The sequence below is a fragment of the Mchenga conophoros genome, linkage group LG3, assembly GCF_057382185.1.
Source record: "Mchenga conophoros isolate Kocher_MC1m ecotype Shallow Benthic linkage group LG3, M_conophoros_male_GT1.1, whole genome shotgun sequence".
NCBI lineage: Eukaryota > Metazoa > Chordata > Actinopteri > Cichliformes > Cichlidae > Mchenga > Mchenga conophoros.
Window position 1 is genome coordinate 75,854,179 of NC_140528.1, and position 24,006 is coordinate 75,878,184.

The 24,006-nt window shown below is 41.9% G+C and overlaps 1 protein-coding gene across 8 annotated transcripts in view; it reads right to left on the bottom strand.

Moving 5' to 3' along the window:
• The window catches only part of kdm6ba (lysine (K)-specific demethylase 6B, a), a 109,384-nt gene that overhangs the window by 52,303 nt on the left and 33,075 nt on the right, over positions 1 to 24,006 (bottom strand). For 7 of the 8 annotated variants that reach the window (XM_085267287.1, XM_085267295.1, XM_085267296.1 and 4 more), the window contains one exon: positions 11,142 to 11,202. The gene's annotated coding sequence lies outside the window, so the exon portion shown is untranslated. Of the gene's footprint in view, positions 1 to 591; positions 1,312 to 11,141; positions 11,203 to 24,006 lie in introns of those variants that run through there. The other variant, XM_085267290.1, reaches the window with a different exon arrangement.

A 24,006-nucleotide genomic window follows, 5' to 3' on the forward strand; every position in this document is an offset into this window, starting at 1 on the left:
AGCTGGCTGCACATCCTCCTGGAGCATTTAGATCACCCTGCTGTGAACCGAACCGCTGGTTTAAAAACCAGCATGCTGGGAGCTTTAAGAGACTTCTTACTGGGTTTCTTCTGCTTCCCAGCAATAGTTTGATTTCAGAATATTTGCTTGCATGAAAAGCACCAAGAACTGCCATATGATGGCTATTATGACAGAAGCCTTAACTCTACACACAATGAGCCAGAGCAGCACAAATCCTAATTCAAAAAAGAGAGAGAGAAAAGAAAAAGGAGGGGGCTTAGTTGTTCAGTGCTTGTCTATTTTGGGGGCATCCCTTACATGCAAAAGTTTGGGTACACCGCGAGACATAAACACTCACGGCCGTCCACAAAAGCGTACACACACACACACACACGGCCCCAGCTGGAGCACACAAGCTCCCTTTGTGCTGTATTCCTCACGCCTTTCAGCCTTAGCTTCAGCCTTTAGCTTTAGCTCCTCTCCATCTGCACACACACAAACGCACACACAGAGCAACTTTCTCCTGCTTTTGTCTGCAGAGCGGCAGTGGTCAAACAGCTGAGAGGTTTGCGGATAGGAAGCTCGCCTTACCGTGGCCGGGTCCAGGCCGAGCACAGAGGGGAGACCCAGGGCTGGATCGGTGGTGTAAAAATAAAAAAAAATAAAAAAATAAAAAAAATTCCAAAAGCAGCTTGTCGGTTAGAGCGTCAGCCAGCTCAGCAGATTCCCACTACCTTCCCTTCCCTCGCCTTTCCTGCTGTCTTGCCTGCCTGTGCTCCCAGCTTTGTGCGTGCCTTGTATTTTCCCTTTAAACTGCACAGGCTGCTTCCCCCCACCTCCTCAGCGCACACACGCGCACTGAGCCAACACACAAAACACTCACTGCTCCTGAATATGACACTGTTGTCAAAAGCATTCAGTGCAGTGTTGTTGTTGCTGTTGTGTATATATATATGTATATTTCTTATTCTACAGCCTGCAAAGGAAGAACTGAAGGGGGGGGAAAAAGACACCAAAACAGAAATCCTCTTTGTCTTTCTTCTTCTTTTTCTTCTCTAAATAAAATAAAAGTGACACTGCTTTTAGATCCTGCTCTTCTCCTCGGTCTGTGTTCCTCTTCCTCACCCTCTCTCTCTATCTTTCTATATTCTGTCTCGCTTTTTTCCCCCACTCAGTAGTCAAACAAAGAAAGGAAAGGAACAGAGCGAGCGCACACACACACACACACACACATGTGCGCACAAACACGCACACACATACATATATAACACACATTCGGCTGCTTTCTCTCTCTCTCCCTCTCTCTCTCTCACATGCACAAGCTCGGAGCCCAACCCCCCAGCCTGCCTCCCTCTGATTTTTTTTTTTCACTCCCTGCCTTTCTCTAAACAGCACCTCCCCCCTTTCCACCCCCCCCTCACCCCCCATCCCTCCCTCAGCCTGATCTGGCCTCGTTCTCATTCGTCTACCACCGCTCTCTCTGTTTCTCTCCCTCCCTCCCTCTGTGTCAAGCAGATGGGATTGGAGAGCAGAAGGAGCCTCCGTGCTCGCTCTCCACCTCGATTTCTCTTCTTCATTAATGTGATGTAAGCCTGATGGAGACGTGCATTGACCTACAGTAGACGCACTAATGATTAAAAAATATATAATCAATACAGATGTAGAAAACTGGCGGTGGTTTATAAAACTCTGATGCTGCTGCCATGCAGATGTGAATCGATTAACACCAAAAATCTTCACGACCAACAGATGTGAGAAGCCGGTGATGACCCACTTAAACATTGGACGTCGGATAGACGTGCAGATCGTGTCTATATTGGGTCCATCGGTCCTCGGCCAATTCTTGACCATGACCCAACCTGGACGTCAATGTGACTGACGTTCAACATTTGAACTTTGCAGCATCAAATTTACATAATTTAATATATATAATAGATATATGATGAATAGCAACATTGTCGTTATCAACACAATACATATGAATAAGGATTATTTATAAGCAAACATGATTTATTATGCGTTAGCCTACTTTATTCAGTACATGTGGGGTTTTTTTTGTTATTTCACATTTTACTGTTTTTCCTTAATTGGTTTATTTATTTCAACGAATCTTATTTGTTTGTAACCAGGTTAAAAAAGTCATTTCTTAAAATGTGTTGAGATAATAAAAACATTGAAATCCATGCTGAAATGTAAAATAATAATGGTTAAAGTATTTAGAAAACATTTGGAATTCCTTTTCAAAGACGTACAATGTGTTTAACAAGATTAAAAAAGCATTTGCATTATATATGGTTTATTTTTACGAGTATAGTGTTTTATTGTGAAGAGCTTTGTAAGAGAAAGCGAATTTGGCTGTGATCGGTAGCTGGACTGAGAGAAGTTGCGATGCACGGGTTGTGCAAGTATGAATGTTTGAACTGGACTATCTGCTCTACGGTCTTTGTCGATGCCCACATTTTGCAAACTGCCTGTAAGACACTGGGAACATTTCTGCTCCAAAGCCACCGAGCAGCTGCTCAGTTTTGTTTTAGCGTCAGGAGCCCGGCGCCATCTTGGAGGTGTCTGCTGATCACTCTGCCTTCCTGCATTCCTTCACTCATGACTGTTTCTGTACAGAAAACATGTCCTCCACTCTCTGGAAGCATGGTACTACAGCGTCTATAGCATGACGTCTAAAATACGTTGAAGTTGGACAATGAAAGGACGTCTACAACGACGCGTTTGGATTATAAATACCGTGTACACGGAGGACCTACTCATGTCAACACTAGACATTCAGTAGACACTAAAAAACAACGTCATCTGGCGTTACAAAGCAACCCATTCAGTGGACCAAAATTGTACGTCCAAAAATGACTTATTAAAGATGTCACTGTGACGTCACTTTGCGCAGTGGGGAACAGAGACCAACACAAGGCTTAGTGAGAACAATAATGTCCAGATTAAGAAACAACCCGACCTGCGTTTACAGACTTTGGGATTTATTTTGAATTAAATTAATCAGTTTTCACCTTCTAAACTTTTGGGGGTGTTTTTTGTGCAAAATTTGAACCTAAAGAATAATTCCCATTTTATGACGACTTGGCCTAATTCTTCATAGTTTTTAACCGCAATGAATCTGAGTCACTGATCCAGCATGGAGAAAATGGTCAGACTTGGCTCACTTGCAACCTGCTCTGGTTTTGCCAACAGTTAAGGCAAATCAGATCACATCATAAAGCTGTAACGACCCTTCACAGCATAAGTCTACATGTGTGCAACTACTAAACAAAGTTGAGACTGGACAGTGTGGCTAATTTGTTTACGTATGTTTGATATCTAGGTTTAACTGGAACCTCATCTGCTCAACGTTTTACTGATACACGTAACAGTAAAAACACCTATATATAGGCACACATACACACATATATATGGGACCCCCAATGAGACTGAATGTCAGCCTTTATGTTTTCCACTACTTTCTTTCCTTCCACTGCTTTGCTAGTGTTTTTGTTATCTTGAGGACATCACAAGACATTTGTGTAACTAATGAAGAGCTTTTCAGATTGATACTGAGCGTGCAAGGCTGGCTAATGAACAAGGAACGCTATTCAAAATGATCTTTTAAATGTTTTCTAACAAGTAACACTTTGTTCACAGCTTTGGACCACTTTATTAAATGAGTGGCTACAAAATGTGCTGCATGTACAGCAGGCACAGAAACTAAGTTCAGGGGTAGAGACAGTAGTGTCCACTTGCTGACATGTTGCACACAAAAATACATACTCCATGCTTCCTCTTCCTCACAGAGTTGTTTCCTAAAGCTCACGTTTAGACACACATAAACACACAAAATGCCCTTTTAAGTGCTGTCCACGTGCAGGAAGATGGAATTCCAGAGCATAGAGAAAAAGTACAGTCGGAAAGCCGGCAGAGAGAGAGACAGGAGGGGGGGTTGGCGGTTACAGGGTGACGGTATGGAAAGTACAGCATGGAGCCACTGCTCTCTGACCAGGGCACAGACTGGAGGAAAGATTGGCACTACTATTGCACTGCCTGACTCCTATAGACCCCAACCCCCCACCCGCAACAAAAATGTAGGGGCACCATGACACACAGCTCCACGCTGCATGACCAGAATAGTGAGGTAACAGAGAATATTGAGACAGAAACACTGAGCCCTCAGTGCTTCTGTCTCAATATTCTCTTTCCAATAACAAGCATTTGAGTACAAAGTTGAACAGGACAACTTAAACGGCTGCTGCATCACTGTTATAGATGCACAGCGTGTAGATCCATACATATTTAATATATTTGCAGTGGAAAATTAAAATGCATTATTGGTGATTATGACTTCTGATCAGTGCTGGCTACCAAAGTAGCGATTTACTTCAGTTTCATTGCACTCGGCTGTGATGCAGTAACGTAACGCACTGCTATAACACTTCCGTCACAATAAAGTTACAGTTTTGTCGTTATTTGCATTAAAAAAGGTTCTTCATCATCTGCATGATGGAAAAGCAAATGATTATACAAGTTTTCGTACACATTACTTACAGGTGTCAGTTCAAACGTAAAAGCAAGCGGCATAATTCGGTAACCTCGGAGGAGTACGTGAGACAAAGATACACTATGTTACCAAAAGTATTCAGTCATCCTTCCAAATCATTGAATTCAGGTGTTCCGATCACTTTCATGGCCACAGGTGCATAAAATCAAAAGCAAACATTTGTGAAAAACTGGGTCGCTGTGATAGGATGCCACCTGTGCACATTTGTAAAATTTCCTCGCTACTAACTATTTCACAATCAGCTGTTAGTGGTATTATAACAAAGTGGAATGACACCAAATTGGTAGGCTGGGTGAGGTGAGGCACGTGGTCCGCAGAGATTACCAACTTTCTGCAGAATCAATCGCTACAGACCTCTAAACTTCATGTGACCTTCAGATTAGGTCAAGAACTGTGCGTAGAAAGCTTCATGGAATGGGATTCCATGGACGAACAGCTGCATCCAAGCCTTACATCACCAAGGTCAACCCAAAGTGTTGGATCCAGTGGTACAAAAGCATGTTGGCGTATTCTCTGGAGAAATTAATCACATTTTTCTGTCTGGCAACCCGATATACGAGTCTGCGTTTGGCGGTTCCCAGGTGAACGGTACTTGTTTAACTGCACCGTGCCAAGTGTAAAGTTTGTGTGGGGTTGTTTTTCAGGGTTTAGATTCAGCTCCTTAGTTCCAGTGAAAGGAACTCTTAATGGTTAAACTTCATTATCCAAGTCATTTTGGACAATTTCATGCTCCCAACTTTCTGGGAAAAGCTTGGGGACGGCCCTTTCCTGTTCCAACATGACTGCACACCAGTGCATAACGCAAGGTCCATAAAGACACGGATGAGAGAGTTTTGGTGTGGAAGAACTTGACTGGCCCGCACAGAGTCCTGATCTCAACCTGACAGCACACCTTTGTAATTAATTAAACCAAAGATTGCGAGCCAGGCCTACTTATTATAAGATCAGTGTCAGACCTCACGAATGTGTTTCTGGAAGAACGGTCAAAAATTCCTATAAACAAACTCCTAAACCCTGTAAAAGCCTTCCTAGCTCAAGAGTTGGGAGTTCGCCTTGTAATTGGAAGGTTGCTGGTTCGAGCCCCGGCTCGGACAGTCTCGGTCGTTGTGTCCTTGGGCAAGACACTTCGCTTACCGCCTACTGGTGATGGCCAGAAGGGCCGATGGCGCGATATGGCAGCCTCGCTTCTGTCAGTCTGCCCCAGGGCAGCTGTGGCTACAACTATAGCTTGCCTCCACCAGTGTGTGAATGGGTGGATGACTGGGTGTGTAAAGCGCTTTGGGGTCCCTAGGCGGGACTAATAAAAGCGCTATACAAATACAGGCCATTTACCATTTAGAAGATTTGAAGCTCTTATAGCTGCAAAGGGCGTGCCAACATCATAATAAACCCTATGGATTTGGAATGGGACATCACGCAAGTATGTGCAGTTAGACGAGTGAACGCTTTTATACGAGATACATAAATAGCGCTCTAATACAAAAGGGATCTGGTGTAGGCTACTAGCTCACAGAGGAGTCAAACTGCACGCTTCCCAGAATAACCGAGTGCAGGCACATCTGCAGTCTGCTGCAGTTCTACTCTCAATGGCTAAGCAAAGGAGCTTGGCAACAGCCCAATGAGGAAGTCAAACAAAGATGTGAGATAATTCATTTGATCAAGTAGATAAAATGTTGTTGTGAGTCTATTTAACCAGAAAACCTGGGAGTCGACTTGAAGGCGCACAAGCACTTTTACAGTTTTACCCTAGCAAGCAGGACAATTGACAGACTGCTTAGTGTAGTTTCTACCTGCCCATGCCTCACTTCTAATGCTCTCCCTGGCTTCAAGCTACACTGTAATTAGGCAGTGATCACAAACAAATGAGCCTTTACACAGACTAAACTCCAGAGTGCGTCCCCTTGTGTTGTTTCTAAAAACTTTATTTTCCATCTCACACACCCACCAGGTTAAAGATCTAATTATATTTAAAAAAATCATATTTAGACTTTGATTCTTGGCAGTTATTCAGATGTGACAACAGCGTAAGCCTGCACAGGTTCAGTTTCAGCCTAAAACTGAACCTGCTGATAAATACGACTGACAATGCAGTTGGTTAAATGAGGGCAAAAGCAAATAAAGGGAAGTAAACAAGGTGAGACAATGGCAGAGGGTAGGGAGCAAAAGAGGAAACTACCGAGCAAGGAACAAGGAGAGACGACCAGTCAGTTGGGTGCCACGTTACATAATTCTCTCACTGTATTGATTGCTGTGCTGATTTGGCCTCTAGCCAATATTCATAGCATTTGTAATTATTGAGCCGAAGCCCAGACGGAGTGAAAGCGCGAGAGAAAGAGACTGAGATTCTGAGGGCAGATAGACGGCAACCGTTAGAGAAGACTGCAAAGAAGCGAGAAATAGAGGTATGAGTGGAGAAAGGGTGAATAATAGCCGTGAATTTTGGGATGTAGCCAAAGTGACACCAATAAAGAGAGCAAAGAGAAAGGAAGCAGCGTCAGATAATGAAAAGACACAGAGGGAAACAGAGAGAGCATGTTTGAGAGATCATTTAATTGAGTGAGATGGAAATAGCCTAGTTGTGGGAGAGAGGAAACAAGTGTGAGCTGGGATGAGGAGATAGCGACAGATCGAGGGGAGGCGGGGGAAAAAAAGTGTGTCAGTGAGTGCAAGGCAGGTTATTCTTGCTGCTGTAATCAGTACTGTTATATAAGCTTGTAGCACTGGGCAGAACAGCCTGAAGCACTGGATCTGCAGGACAGACTGGGTTTACTGCACGCACACGGTGCGCACAGTTCGCCTTCAAACACTTTACAGTAGGAACAGAAAGTGCCTGCGGCCACATATGCTGCATATGAACCTCAACATCGTTCGCAGGTTGCTCTGAGAGTACATCTGCCTGGGAGCATTTGAAAATACACGTTTTCTCTCTGCCTCAGACCAAACTTTCAGCTTTTTCTTTTTTCTGTCTCCAAAGTGGATGAATATCAAACACCGGCTGGTTTCGTGTTTCAAGTTTTTGTCGATTCAGCATCTCAAAACCTGTCCTTCCTGACTCATGCAGGTTAGGGGTCAGAAGTTTCGCACTTTTCAGGCACGGACGCCTCGTCAGTTTGATGAATTGATGTCGTTCTGTCCACAAACTTACTCTGCCACATGCGATATGTAATTACAGGAATGCATTCACACACTTTAGTTTAGTAACAGTAATCATGGAACTGCAGGTTTTAAAAAACAGCTCAACTGTCAGAGTCCTGTTTCTGTTTACTATAAATCACCAAAATCAGACCTATGACCCACTTTGATCTTTAGTCACCTGGACCAATTCCCCTGTCAGAGTGAAGATGTGCAACTATACCTTTACAGTGCAAATTTCAGTCTTTGCACAGTTTTTCTATTGTGGTAAGTAAAAGGAAATGAGAGAAATATCTCAGCGCAACTCTTTGGGTTTTGGGTCAAAACATGAAAACAGTCCAAAGTCCAAAATTTAGGCCATCGATCGCACTTTCCAAAGCCGTCCAGTGGGCCAGTTTGGAGTCTTTGCTGGGCCGAATCTGGCCCCCGAGCCTTATGTTTGACACCCCTGCTGTAAATAATCAATAAAGTTAACACTATCTTCCTCCATGCACAAATGCATGTGTTGCCTTCCTAAACCGTGTCTTTAAGAGGTCACACAGTAGAGACATGAGTCTCCTGGTCGTCACTGTAACATCATCCATCATGTGCTGGGTTAAAGTTACTGGGTCGGTCCACGCGGGAATACATGAAAGTGAGCAGGGTGTGCATTCGGACATGAAGCTGAAACATTCAGAAGCGGCAGATTAAAGGACAGAAGCCATCAATGGCTACTGCAAAATAACCAGCATGCATGTTTTCTTTGCTGTCAGATGAATAACAGAAGTAAAATTTCTAGGTCAGGACAGCAAATTCTGGCTCTAGCTGTATCAACACAGCAGAAGGGGGAGGAGCTACAATGTAATCAGCTAAAACTCTGCTGCGTCTGTTCACTGCTGCCCGATGTTGGCTATGCTATGGCTACTCTATTCACTCGGCAAGGTTTTATAACCTCAAGACCAAGAAATCAACAAGTGAGGATGTATCCGCACACGCAGTTAACTAACAGTCCCGCTCTCCCTGTTGTAATCCTTCATTTGGGGGCCTCTCCTTCCTCCCCGTCTTCCATCCTTCGCCCCCTCTGGCACTTCCTCCGTTCTATGACATCTCTCTTTCGCTCCCTCGTTTTCCATCTTTGGATAAACTATAGACGGATGAGGGGAAGGAAGCGCAGATAAAGGCATAAAACTATATTAATGAAATGAAAGAAGCACAGAGAGGGAGGAGACGGGCAAGAAGATGGAGGAGAGAAGAAGCAGGGAGGGAGACGGAGAGGTTGTGATGGAACAGATTTTCCTGATGCTGGTGAATAATTTACTTTATTCTCTCTCTCTCTCCCTTTTTTTTTTAAAGATATAAAGATATAATCAACTGGGGATGGGGGGGTGGGGTCTGATTAATTGCCAATTAATGTTTAACGAGGCACAGCTGTGTTCATTTAATACTAGTTTAGGCTTTGCCTCTCCCTGCACCCCCTCCCTCTTTGTTTCCCTGAAATGTGTTGCACTCTTCTTCTGCTGTTGATTCTTTGCCACAACAAGTTCAACTGGAAGGATTACCAGTGCGTTTAGCAGTCACTAAGAAAAGCAACTGATTTACCCTGTGAGTAGATGCAAAGGCACCACAATAAGCGTCAACGCACACACACGCACACACACACACACACACACACACACACACACACACACACACACACACACACACACACACAGAGCTAAAACGACCCTTCTCTGCGAAGACGCATGTACGTCTCTTTTTGTACGACTACAATACTGCTCTTTAAGAAAGACCTGCTTCCTTGCCAAGAGTTAGATCAGAAGAAGAGTGCAACTGACAAGTTGTGGTTTTCCAAAGGGTTATGTGCCACACTTTTCCTTTCCCTGTGACAGTAGCTTCCTGAAAACTAAACTGGATGACATCCAAAAGCACAGCGATGACAAGGCTTCAGGATGTCTGTTTACAGGCTTTGTGCTAAGCTAAGCAGCTGCTGCCTGCGGCCATTTACCCGACACACATGAGAGAGACATTAATCTTCAAATCCAGCTCTCGGCAAGGCCGTCGGTAAGTGCTTTTAAAGGCCATTTTTGGCACTTCTTTCAAAAAAGTTATGGAAAAGCTTGGGAGTAGTGAAAAATCCTCCAAGGAAACCTAACCCCAATCGGCTGCCGAAAGACACTTCCCAGCTTTTTAGTGGATGCTCAACTTCGACAGCAATTTCCAAAAAACTGATGGAAAACATCCTATTGAGAGTTCACTTCGTTTGAATGTTTAAAAGTTTGCAAACCTTAAATTGACAGTTAGATATAAACATAGTTGGAGACGGAGTACAGTTTTGCACCTGACAGCACAAAGACTCGTAGGATTGTTAATGTTTAAACTGTTAACTGATGACTGAAGTGATTAAAGACCACTAGTGTTCCCCTTAAATGTGTGTTAATATTGAATAAAGCAGCATTCCTGAAGTTGCTTGGCGTATAAATTGCTCAACACATCCTGCTGTTGAACTCACTGACACTTGTGACTTTTGGATTCTTCACCATACCCTCATAACTCTGCATGTAAGAATGTACAGGGCTCATCTCGCCTCATCTCTTTCTTTCCTCTGTTCGTCTGATGCATCACACGCCTGGAGCCTCTAGCTTCTTCCCTGTGTGTCTATCTAGGAGAAACATCATCACTAGGCACTGCTCAGATTTGTAACATTTTTGTATATAGTGAACTCACTGTATTGCAGAACCCATCTGACCTGAATGCATGTAAATATTATGGCTGTGGACAACGTAGAGCCAGTAAACTACACGGGATGCAAAGTACTGCATCTGTCAGCATAGTTAAAAGTGTTGTGTTCAGTCATGTGTGTGTGTGTGTGTAGCGTACATATGTGTCTTTCTAGCCCTTTTTTCCTGTTTTGGCTCTCATTACAATCTGATACCTCTATCCATCTGTTCACAAAGGAGAGTGAGACGGAAGAAGGGAGGAGAGGTGGAAGAGTTGGCCATCACTCTTCATCCATGCCCCTCCTCTTCCTGCTTTATCTGCTTTCTGTCTTTGTCTTATAGCTCCCTACCCGCCTCCTCTCTTCTCCTCAACCTTCCCATCCCTCTCTCTAGTCCCTCCTCTCCTGCCTGTCTTTCTTCTTCTCCCCCTTTTATCTTCGGTTAGAGCCAGTATGGAGCTCAGCTTCATCTGAAAACCCAGCAGGTGTGTGGTGTGTCTAATTGTTCGTAAGTGTGTGTGAGTGTGCAAAATGTGCTTTAAAGTCTTGCGCGTGAGAGCTTTCTTTTCCCTCGCAAGTCACACTGTGCCTGTGTCTGTAGCTACTGTGTGTAGTGTGCCTGTGTGAGCTATCTCGTTTCCTCAGGGGAGGCCAGGCCCATTTCCACTGTCTGCTGCAGCCAACCAACCCAGCAGTGCATCGATAATCTATTAGAGTAAAAATACACACACGCACACACACGGATAAGCTTGTTCATCTTACCTGCCACTGTTGAGAACACTCTGGATGTGTATGGACTAAGTGGGTGGCCAAATGCCTGTACCTGAAAAGCAAGCATACCACAGAGATTACAAATAATTCACACATTTCCACAGCAGCACTGGCCAATAGAAATCAGACATAGTAGAGCTGAGTAAAAAGCCACTTCACACAGACCAACACTTCCACTGCATGTTACACCCATTTGACATAAAGTAAGTAGATACTGAACTTTGCACTTATCTTAATATTTTGCATCAAATATTTGCACCCAATTCCTGCTTTGAGCAGATTATTCAGGAGAAGTATCGCTCTATCCCCTTGAACTTTTATCTCTGTGATACATCCTGGTTCTCCTCCACTGTGTCAGAAGAGCACACTTTTACACTTCTGGGAAGCGGCCAAATTGTCAAGGAAGTTGGAAACTGGGGCAGGTGGTGGACAAAGAAATAAAAATACTATTTTCATGAAGCGTGCTGGCACGTGTTGCAGTCAAGGTTGTTTGTGTTGAATGCTCTCTCCCAGAAACCTCAGCATCTTAGAGTGAAGTTACATTCCTGTCCCCCAAAATCCATGCACCTGATCACAGCCTCGGCTTTGAAAGTGTAAACTCTTAAACTGAAAATGGCGGGTTGACTCATCATCAGATAATCCTCCAAAGGAAAGTCGGATCAGTTTGAATTAATGAAGAAGACTTTGATTGGGAGATTGGCCAATCACAGACGCTGTTTCCTTGACTTTTTTTCTGTCATATTCCTGAAATAATCCTGGCAGAGACTTCTAAAGTTTTATAGTATTTTTAACTAAAAAAAATATTGAACTCCAAGCTGATTAATTTATTTGCCTATTATAATGCCATTGAACACAATGCAACAAATGTAACACTTAAACATACTTCAGTAGTGCGAGAAAAACACGTTTTATTAGCCATGCCTGTCAAATCTAATGCAACTGACTCACCTTTATGAAGCTTTTCAAATCGAATTTTCAGTTGATTTTGTCAAAAAGGTGATCAAATTTTGTTTACCGTTAAAGTAACTAGTGTCGGTGTACAGAACTGCATTAGCAGGAGGTTTCTTCCTATTAAAAGGGAGTTTTTCCTTCCCACTGTCGCCAACTGCCTCCTCACATGGGGTCTTGGGATGGGACTGTTGTGGGTTCTTTTCTATATAATTTTAGGTCTTTACTTTACAAAGTGCCTGACGTGACTTTTATTGAGATTTGATGCTATATAAATAAAACTGAAATGAATTGAAATGAGTGGATAATATTTTACCGCTGTACCTAAAGTTGATGCTGAATGTATATTAACGAAAACACATACACACAATCATATGTCTCAACTAAAACTACATAGATGAAACTATAGCAGAAAATATGTACTGACATTTAGATATTTAAAAAAAGGATCTGATGTAATTCTCCATGTAAATATGAAAACACACACACACACAAACACAGTACTAGTCTATTGACCAGCCGTGCAGAGTGGCAGCAATTACACTTGCCAGACATACACCCACGGTTATTATATCCTCAGATATTCAAACTGCATCCACAGGCAGAGGCTCGGAAAACTAGTGATGGACAAACACGCACATGCACAGAATAACACAGGGCCAGACAAAACACATAAACAAGACACCAGCATGATGTAAGAACGTGCAATATCAGACATCACATAATTAAAGCTAAAGCCTGTTTATCGACCAGCTAAGTAGGACAGGAGGAGCTAAGCCCCAAAGATGTAGCCTGTTTACAATAACAGCCATACACAGATAATGTAACACAACACTATTCTGCTGCCAGCCTATATTTACCGTAGCCTGAGGCTGTAGCCACATAAGGAACACAAGGACGATTTTTCTCTGCCAAATTCTGGAGGTCAAATAAAGTAATAGGAAGCATTAGTTATTTCACTGCACCACAGAGAGCTTTGAACAGATACAGCCTGAGTTTCACTTTCCACAGTTTCCAAACCCCAAAGATCTGCACTGAAATAAAGGGTGAAGGCAACAAATTTGCCATGGTAGGACTAGCACGTCAAAAACTCATTATACAATTTCCTGTTTATTAAAACACTTCTCAGTTAATTCAATTGGTCCTGTAGAGCTCTACAGCGACATGCAATGAAAAAAAAACTGTATGTGCGATAAATTATTTTGCATAAATAGCACTCGCGTGACGGCTTTGAAAACAGTGTTATTTTGCGAAGCCATGGTACGTCAAAACCAAATTGTTATCATATCAGTGCAATTAGCCTTAAATTCAATAACAATTCCCACAATTCCTTTGTGTTTGCTGCCAGTCCACTGGTGGCTCAGAGAAAAATGGAGCAACAGAAGAAAACGAGCCCACACAGAATATCAGATTATTTATATTGTGCAACTATTTAATACTAATAATGTGTCAGACTAGGTAACCTGGAGACTTAAATAAGTTGGAAGAAAGTTGTTTTTTAAAGAAACAATGAAACTAGTAAGAATGTCCCACAGTTTTATTACCTCTATCATTAGTGTTTAAAAAAATCCAGCAGCAACAAACAATGATTTTAACTCTCCTTAAATTAATCTGCCTACTGTCTGCATTAGGAAACTCTTAAAACCCCACAAACGTTGACTTTAACACAGCCAAAGCTCTAAATGCATTTAATTTTCAAAATAAAAATCAGTCAAGCCTTTACCAATTTCCATCTCAAAAGCACAAAACCCGAGCAATGATTTCAGGTAAACCCTAAATAATTCCATCATCTACCATTTTCTTCCTTTGGATAATCCCTGGATTCCTGCCTTTTGGAATTCCTCCACAGATTATCCCTTGCCTTTAACTACTCCAGGGGCAAGGAGCACGGGTGGAGGGGGTGGTAGTGGAGTGCAGGCTGAGAATGGCGAAGGAGGGGGTTGGGGGTGTGGGACAGCGAGTGTTGTTTTAAGAAGTTGGAAGTCTGTGAATCTTGCTGTGCTTGTAATTCCCCCTACGGACATGTTTTATACACGTCAAGGAATTCACTCCATTCCTCTGTTGTAAGCCTGCTCCTGATTCCCTAGTCTCACTTCTTTCCTTCTGCTTTCTTTCTTTTTCTTCTTTAGGGAACAGAGATACGTAGGTAAATGCACACAGCCAGGCTAGCTCCCGACATTTCCCATGATCTGCCTGACAACAGCCTGAGGGCCTGCACATGGGCACACTTACATGCCCACAATAATAGAGAATTGAGATGGCAGGAAAAAAAAGAAAGCGATAAAGGGCCCTGCGACGAATCCTTGAGGCACTCCAACCTTGTGACGCAGCAGCCGCCCCCCTTGGCTGCTAAGCCAAACTAACCAGTGGTTAGAAGCTGTTCTGCTCCGGTTTGCTTGCTGCTTTTGTTTGGCAGAAAACAATGACAATCCCCCTCTCTCTAATTTACAAGGGAGTTGGCTCATTCCTCTGGGTGGAATGTACAGTGGGAGCAGCCTGCATTTCATGCTAGGGTGGAGAGATCAGTGATTGGGGAGGTGATCATCCGGCCAGAGTGGGGCTGCTTTAAGGGAAGGGTGAGTGAGTTTAGTGGCTATTTTTAGACGACTTGTCATTTCAATCCGTGGCATGTTTCTGCGCTGTGGTCAAGGAAGGAAACACCGGTGGGGATACGTGGCCTTGCGCCGTACACGCAAATCTGTGCAACAAAGTAGAAACCTGCAAGGAACCAGTTCAGCAACCAGACAAGTTAAATAGGGAAAAAACAAGAGAATGTGAGAAACAAATGCTGAAATCCATATCCACAAAGAGAACAGCGAATAGAATCCTCACCAAACACACCTTAGACTGCGAGGACAAATCATCAAAGCTTACTGAAATCCACACAAAAACAAATGCAAACAGCCACGCAGTCACTCCATCGCCAAACCACCACCCACTCAGTTTCAGTGTCACCTCACTTAACCTGCAGTGAACTATAAGAGCTAGTAAAGATGCTGAGAGGCAGAACGGCGAGGAAGATGCACAAATGGAATAAAGGCGATCTAAGATCAGCATGTCTCACTGAGTCTGTGCAAAGCCTGAAATGAAAGGGGATGAAAGAGAGCGAAGGAAAGACAGACTTCATAGAGCATATGGGGACCTAGATTCCTTCGCCTTCCCTCATCCTTCCTGTTTCCCCTCATCTCACACACCTGGGACCATTACTCCTAGAGGAACCAACACCCAACCTAACTCTCCTTTTTTTAATTAGTTTTCTATCTTTCTTCATCCATATGCTATCATCTGTCTGTCCAATCTGCTGTCTCTTTAGACTGCCGTCAGACTGAAATAATCTTTCTCTTACACACCTGCTTCTACACCTTTCCTGCCCAATTAATGATTTGAAATTATCGCATTAACATAACGTAGTAACAGAGTATTTAAATGGTGGATAAATCTACATGTATAGCTCTCTTTGCCACATTGACTCTCTAGCTACAGTATGTTTGCATGTAGGGATTAGGCCACAGGGATGCAGTTTTAGAAAGTATGAACTATTCTCACATATTATTGCTTAACTAATTTAGGTAATTAAGTAATGGCTCAGCCACATTACAGTAAAATTACAACAGCAACGTCTTGACCACGAAGAAAAATGTGGTTGTGCGGTGGCTGCATTGACATTTTGTTGATTTTTTGCTGTTAGAGATCGACTGCAACAAGTTGTAGCAATAACTAGAAGCAGAAAAACCTCAACCTCTGGGTGACCACTTTCAATCTTTGTGCAACATGACTGTTCACCATGTGGGAGGCAACCTGTCTCGAAACACTCAGAGCCTAACTCAACCTGACTGTAATCACTCAGATAGATAGACAGGCGAAGGTTTGCAAATAACTCTGCAATACTGGACTTGAATCAATTGGTTGTATTGTGATTATTTTCCAATGTATAACAAGAGTTTAACCTTGGCAAGGTTTCCTAGTGTCTAGGGCTGTGCGATATGACCACAATCTCATATCCCGATATAAGACATCTATCCTCCTGATAACGATATAAATCACAAAAAATTTACATTTTCTGTGAATTCTGTGAATCTCGGGCAGCTCGACTTGCGTGAAGTGTTTCCAGCTGCGCGTCACGTAGCTGGAGTCGAGTGTTTTAACAGATGCATGAAACGATACATTTTTAGACATAAGTTGTAACGGCCGCCGTTTTCTTTGTGAGTATTTATTACACGGCGTGCTGCGGGGAAAAGCCTGTTCTAACGTTTGAGTCTAAGGTTTACTTTTTAGCACCTGACGGCTCTTCTTTGCTTCTCATCCGTAAATACTCTGCATACTCTTTCATGTGATTCAGTTTGTTTTGAAAAGTTTCAACAGGATCTTGAGCTTTATTCTGAAAGGCTTATGTGGAAAATAAACAAGCGGACACGCGATGGTTTTACCGTCGTTGTTGCTAACGACAACGCATAAAAACAGGCGCTTGTCCGTCCGTAGTGTGGTTATATTAAATATAAGAGAAATAGAGAACGTTAAGAAATTAATATAGCCACTACAGTGATCATCAGAACGGTGAAAAAATATTGACGTAAACAGTTTACTTTGCGACACCACGAAACAAACGATAGCGTAAAATGAAACGATAGACGTTTTTATATCGTTATATCGAACAGCCCTACTAGTGTCTATGTGAATTTGGACCTAAATTGCCATCTTGCAGGAACTACACCACTTTTTATGAAAGGATTTCCAAATTTGTGGTTTAAAGTTTTAATGTTCTGGCTTCTTTCTTAATGTGAGTAGCTAATGTGAATTTCTGTATAACTAGATGGCAACACATTTATTATTTTGCCATTTTATCACAGTTAATTGCCATATTATCACAAACACATTGCGTGTAATTGCCAACTTGGCCACCATTCAATCCCAATTAGATAGCATACTGATACTGAGTGTCTCCATGTTACTACTTTCTTGATGCACCAAAGTCCATTTGAAGATGCTAACTGAAAGTGAGCGGACAAAGACCTGATCCCTGTCTTTGAAGGAACCATTTCAAAGACAACAAGACAGGTTATTGCACATGGTCAAACGTGGTTAATTTTAGTCGTGCCGTGGCTTCAAAGCACTGTTTTCCTTAGTTTTACTGTAGTTAAAGTCTTCAAACTCTTAACACTAGATCTCAGTAAATTGCAGATTGCAGTCAACTGAATTCTGTTTTCTTATTCCTCCCAAGTAGAGCGCATAATCCTAGCTACGGTGGCCACTGTAGGACAAGCAACTCTGGGTGCCATTCATTTGTACTGAGTGCAGGCTGTCAGTCCACTATTTACCTCAGCTTTCAATGTGTCCACGTCTGTTTACTCCGGAGGACGCTCTAAAACTTCGTGAAAGGACTCTAATGTCATTCGATGAGTCAGTGAAGCTCACTTCTCTCTGGTTACACAGTGATACTGAGGTGTTTTGTTGAGGATATCCTGAACTTTTCGGTTGGTAACAGCTGCTATCTTTGCTGCTCTTAGCTGCTCTTAGCCAGAGTTGATGAAATTTTCTTTGAAATGGATCTAACATTGTTGGACACGAAACTCTAATGATATGAGAATATCATCAAACTGTTTATCAGAGGTAAAGTTTGATTTTTAAGTAAACATATTGTTAGTATATAGCCATTGTCCACTCTCAGGTGATGGGAGGGTCACAGTATATTGTGTCTTATTGTCTAATTTTATGTAAATATGTAACTGTGACAATATCAGGAATAATTAAGCATTTTTATGCATATTTTCATTTGTAAGAGCCCTGACTTTAGTTCATGAGATAAGGCTCGAACATCCCTTGTGGGATGTTAAAACACAGGTATGATCCGGTATATCTTGATTCTGAAGGTGCAGATACAAATTAAAATTTGCCTTCATACTACAGACACACCTACAAATTCTCTTATCTGCCGCCTTTGGTCTATCTCTCTGTATCTCTGTTTCTGTTTAGCTGTAACGTCCTCCATGTACAAAGAAATTAAATAATTGCAAGTTACTTTTTTGGCACAATTTACACAATGTCACTCTAACTTGTGCATTTAAGGCTTTTTCTTCTATATCCATTGATTGTGACAATAATCAATTTCAACTTGAACCAGGTAGGTTTGTTGAATAAAAGAATTAGACTGGCAAAGTGACATTTAAGGAATTACTATGAGGTGCTTTTTTTTTCTCGAACATGACGTGAACACCGAAAACAACACATATAGAGTGAAGTGCACATTTGAAAGTGCGCTTCGCTTTGATGTGTGCAGCCCTGACCTCAAAAGGGACAACTCATATGCGTGTGAAGAGTATCTGACAGGGACGGAGACAGGGTAGGAAGGAATTTATAACTCACTGCGATTACACCAGTAAGCCCACATCAAAGATATCCACTTTCTTTGAACTATATATGCACACTTTAAAATGAAAAAACAAACAAACAAAAAAGTACCTTCATGAATAGCATACGCAAGTTCCCCCCGAGTGGCAAAGGAAACATACACTTAAAGCAGAGATGTGTAAATAAAAATGTAGATAACCATTAAAAAATTTTTTTAACCCTTTTTGTAACTTCCAAGTAAGCCAGGAGAAAAGTCAGTGTAAAGCTTTTCTGGTATATTGTGTGTGGAAATGTAACTAAGGTTGTATGTGTCACAGTTAGGACTCAAAGCCATTCTGAAAAGATGTTATAAATACAGACAAGTGTAACCTTCCACCCTCATGATTTATGATGTCCAATAACGCCTCAGCTTACTTGGTTTCATGATGGCCATTACTATGAGTTATAGTGGTGTTAATGAGAGCTAAAGCAGTGTCTACATGGATTGTACATGACTGAAAATGAATAGGTAGAAAACCACAAAAACCCAAAACATAATTAAGTCAAGAACCACATTTTCAACAGAAATTACAAATACTAAGGTGCCTCCAGTTGAATAAGTTATGCCGAAGGTAAAGATAACAAGTTTACGAGCACCAAGTAGATGTGAAAAGGAACTGCTCTTCAGATTAAATGGGCAACTTCATTTACTGTACGTAAAAGAGTTAAATGCAACAACACGATCCCAAAAAGAAACACACAGACAGAGCAGAGGTGGAGCGATGCCAAAGTGATTTCCGTGGTTGGTGCATGACTGATGAGCAAATTTTGCAAGGGTGTCAAAGAGCACACAGAAAAAAAACACAAAAAAACAAAACAAAACGTGGATAATTGCATCCTGAAACTTGAGCCTATCTAAACACTCTGGCTTCCTGTAGTCAATTATCCCTGTTGGCATCCACTTTACAGTAGGTATGGCTAGTTCAGAAAGGAAGTCTATCATTCCCCAGAAAAACCAACTGAACCAATGTCATACACAAGTTAGTCACAGGGCCAAACCCCTGAAGGGGAAGTCAATAACACTTACACTCAGTAACACGGTTACTTAGGCTCATTTTTTTTTTAGCAAAAACCCCCAAAAATAAACACCAACCAGACTCTCGTAAGATGTGGCCACAAATGAAAGCTACAGTAGGAAGAATAAACATGGTTTACCTTGTGTAACATGTGTGCACAGATTATTCATTGAATTATAAACACGAGTTCAGCTGAAACCCTGCAAGTGTGCTTGATTCTTAACTGTTTCAGGGGAATAGTGACAGCCAAATATGCCATTAAGATTTAATTGCTGAGCGTACAAAAGGTATGTTTTGGTGAGTGCATGTGCGAAGCTGTTTTGCGAATGAATAGTTTTTGTTTGAGTGGGTGGAGATGACCAAATGACGCAACAGCAGTAAATCGAGCCGAAAAGAAAAATCCCACGACTGTGTTCAATATGGTGCAGCATGTGCTGTTTAGCGGTGCTACATTTGTGGGAGAGAATATTTTTGTCGGTCCCTTACTGCTTAAACACATTTCTTCCATTGTGTATTCGTAACCTCGCCCTCCCTCTGCCTGGTTGCTAGGACACCTGCTATGAGCACGTGTAGTAGCCTGACAGTCAGGCCTAACTTTTGACCCCAAACTAAACCTTGTGACCTCAGCAGTGGTCTGAGTTCATACCGACCACCCCTACCGCTCTGTATGTGTGTGTTTTCTTGTGTCTGTGCATGACAGTCTGAGCACATCAAACTCACTAGTTACCCTGGTGTTTGAAAATTGTGTTAACCCTTAATTATGACCCAAAATGTCATTCTAAATCTAGTTAAAGGGAACTCAACCGGACAAAAACATCAGACTTTGTCAATAACACGCATAACCCATAACACATGGCCAACAACAGGGCCAAAGCGTCTTTGTGGGACACATTACTTATAGTGAAAGAGTGTCTGAAAAGCCCACTGTCCCTTGAGATTCGGTTCCCAGATGCAATGACACTACCACCATATTTTACCATGATGAGGTTCTATTTTCCTTTTCCCCAAATATGAGACCAAAACATGTGTTTTGGTTTTATCTTGTGCAGATGATCATTAGCTACAGACAGTAGCTAATAGAGCCTTTCACTCTCAGACTGCAGGCTTACTTGTGAGGGTACTTAACCCTTTAAGACCTACCATAACACCAAGTCCGCCAGAGCTTATCTTTATATTTTGCATGCTGTAGTGCCATTTTTGGGAGTATTTCAAGTTGCTATACATCAATACAACCATTATAGCCCAAATTTTAACAATATGTACGCATTAAGTGGATAGTAATTACATAAATTGCAAAAAAGTGCAATAAACTTCAAAAAAAATATTTTTTGTTTCTAGTTAGAGAAATTTAAGAGGGATATCCCTCAAATACAATACCAAAAAGTTGCACAAAATAGTTTCCCACCACAGGAAATTTATTTTGAGTGTCTTCATAGTTTTATTTTTGAAATACACCAATTTTTATATACTGCAGGAAAAACAAAAATAAATACTATAATGCAAATTTGCAAAAAAAACAGCATATACATCAAAATAAACTATTTCCAGCAGCTCAATTTGAGTTCTAAGCATCCCAGAAACGATACAGAAAGTCATAAAGTCAAACATAACTTTTAAAAACACCAGTATAGGTTTATAAGGCCCTGAAGGTAAAAAAACTAACTTTCTGAAAATGACGCCACTTCCGGTTTTGGGCAGGTAAGGCGAACATGCGATAGTTTGCGCTGATGTCTATTCCAACGTAGTGTTACAAACAGCTGATCGGATCGGCAAAGTGTGTTTCTGGAATATTATGTTTTTGTTGCGGCAAGTGGTTTTTATGCAATTTTTGCAAAGCTTTATGTGGAAGGAAACCGTGACCTAGGACAAGCTGATAGCATGAGATGTAAGTACAACTCCTCCGGTTTCATATGCAAAAAATAATAATTTTTGTTTAAAACTGCTTTTACCAGAGCTTCCTTCCTGTTAACAGGGAGTTTTTCCTTCCCACTCTTGCCAAGTGCTAGTTTATAGTGGCTTGTCTGATTCTTGGGATTTTCTGTGTATTATTGTAGGACCTTTACCTTACAATATAGAGCCTTGATTTGACTAAATGTGAAATACATAAATGTGAATTGAAAGTTGAACTGAACTTACACTGCTTCCACACAAAACATTGTTATACAGTGTTTTCTTGAGGGTCCACTTACAAACATTAAACATTAGTAAGCCAAGCGAGGTCTTTATTCTTTAGAAGATATCCCAGCTAATGGGTGTTTAGTGATCTTTTTTTTTTTATCTGCAGCACACAAGCTTACAGGTAATATCTGCAGTGTTTCTAATACAAGCTATGACTTTCCTGAATGCTAAATTCCAAAGTAAAATCTATACCAGAAGCCTTGGATGCAATTTGGAAACCTGACCAAGCAGGCTATAAAACAAAGAGGCCACCAGGAGAGGGTGAGAACTTGGGCAGTTTGCCAAGCAAACTCACACATCCAAGAAATGGCCATGAATGCAGAGGCACAGAGAAGGTAGGACACTGGGTCAGAGTGTTGCAGAGGACCAACATTATTCCACTGTGCAAACATGGGCTTGCAAACATAGTGGCAGGGAGCTTTGTGCACGTCTGTGTTTGTGTGTGTGTGTGTGCGTGTGTGGTGTGTCATTTTGTCTTGCCAGCAGCAGACACAGGCTCACTGGGAAGGCGTCACGCCTTTATTTATTCATCAACCTTCTGGGAACTGGCAATGAGAGACAAGGTCAATACATCATTGTATACATGGGTACGCACAAACACACAAGCATGTACACCTCATTCGGTTCACCTATAGGGCCCATATACAGTAAATACTTTGCTAGCATACCCCTGCCAACACATATGCTGTAATGACTCGTTAAAACGCTATCACAGAAGACACACACACACAGCATTCAGAGACTGTTGGCTCACTGGGCCATGAATCTGAGCCCAGAAAGCACACAGACCCTATTAAACTTTGCCGGATCTCCAATACACACCCTATTAATTCTTCAGATAAGCTGAGTCAGCATGCCAAAACAACAAAAAAGAGTGGAAATTAAGACAAAGCAAAGAGCACCGTAACCAGGAGACGTGGGCTACACGCACAAAAGTTTACTCCTGATCTTCTACAGCGTGATGACATATGGCACGCTCACAAGAACACAAACGTGTACACTGAAACACCCAAGAACAAAGGACATAGAAGGACTTTTGCAGACACACATGATACAAAAAGGCACACACCACTTTAAGTATCAAAAGCATGCGCATGTGATGCATTGCATCTGGTTCCTCTTACACCAAGAAACAAATAAGCATCATATGTGAATGTGGCGTTGTGTGTGCGTCAAATAAATGGTCACTGCTCTGTTAGCCAGAGAACGAGGAGGAGGGCTCACAATGAGTCCAGACAGGAGAGAGAGAGAGGGGCCAGCTGCTGTCAGATACACAAACACAAGCCACATGCAGCTGTTCATTGTCTGCCCAAGAGGCACATGACACATGCACACATGCACACGCAAACACACACACATACAGTCTATGCAAACAGACACCATAGCAACAGAGGTAAAGTAAATCTGTGAGTTTTTTCAACAGCACGTGCATCTCAGTGGAAATCCTCAACTTCAGTGTGCACGAGCAAGCTAGCTGCACAAGTACTCGTGAGTCATCTAACGGGCTACGGCTGGACTGTGGGGTAAAAATAGCCCAGTGTGTCAAACATGGAAACAGAGTGATGATGAAACAACTGGCTGTACCAGCTGCGCGCGCGCACACACACACACACACACACACACACACACACACACACACACACACACACACACACTGATTTGAATGCATGCAGCTTCGTAAAGTCTTTGTCCCATTTCACTGAACAGCACAACATGCTGCCCCTTGCCTATGATGTGTCTTAGTTTGTACGTTAGGGATGTCGGTTAGTTTAACCTGACATTCTCATTCTTTATCTGCAGGACACTCCAATGTTACTTTCACCAGATCAGAGAGAGAGAGAAGGTGGAGGGGGGATACTGAGAGGAGGAGAAGAGTACAAAGATGAAGGCAGGAAGGTTGACCTAACTGTTTGATGTTAAAGTTTAGAGCAAACCAAGGAGAAACTTCAAACAATTCTTGGAACTAAAAAGATTACCTCCCCTGTATACACACACACACACACACACACACACACACACACACACACAAACAGTTAATATCAATGCACAATGGGTCAGCATGCCCTTGAGTTAGGGTCTCTGCTGTGGATTAATAGAGGGCTAAGAATACTATACGTATATAAATGTCAGTTTAAATAGCAGTAATTACAATATGTGGACATGATGTTTAAAGTATTAGAAATCAAGCAAATTCAGTAGTTAGTTTATTGATTATTATAGTAAGTTTTCATATGTAGTGATGCAGACATTTTTTCCAGGGATATATGATCTGTTAGAAGGTTTTTCCATTGCACAATGTTTATACTATTTTTTTATTTCCTGTTTGACCT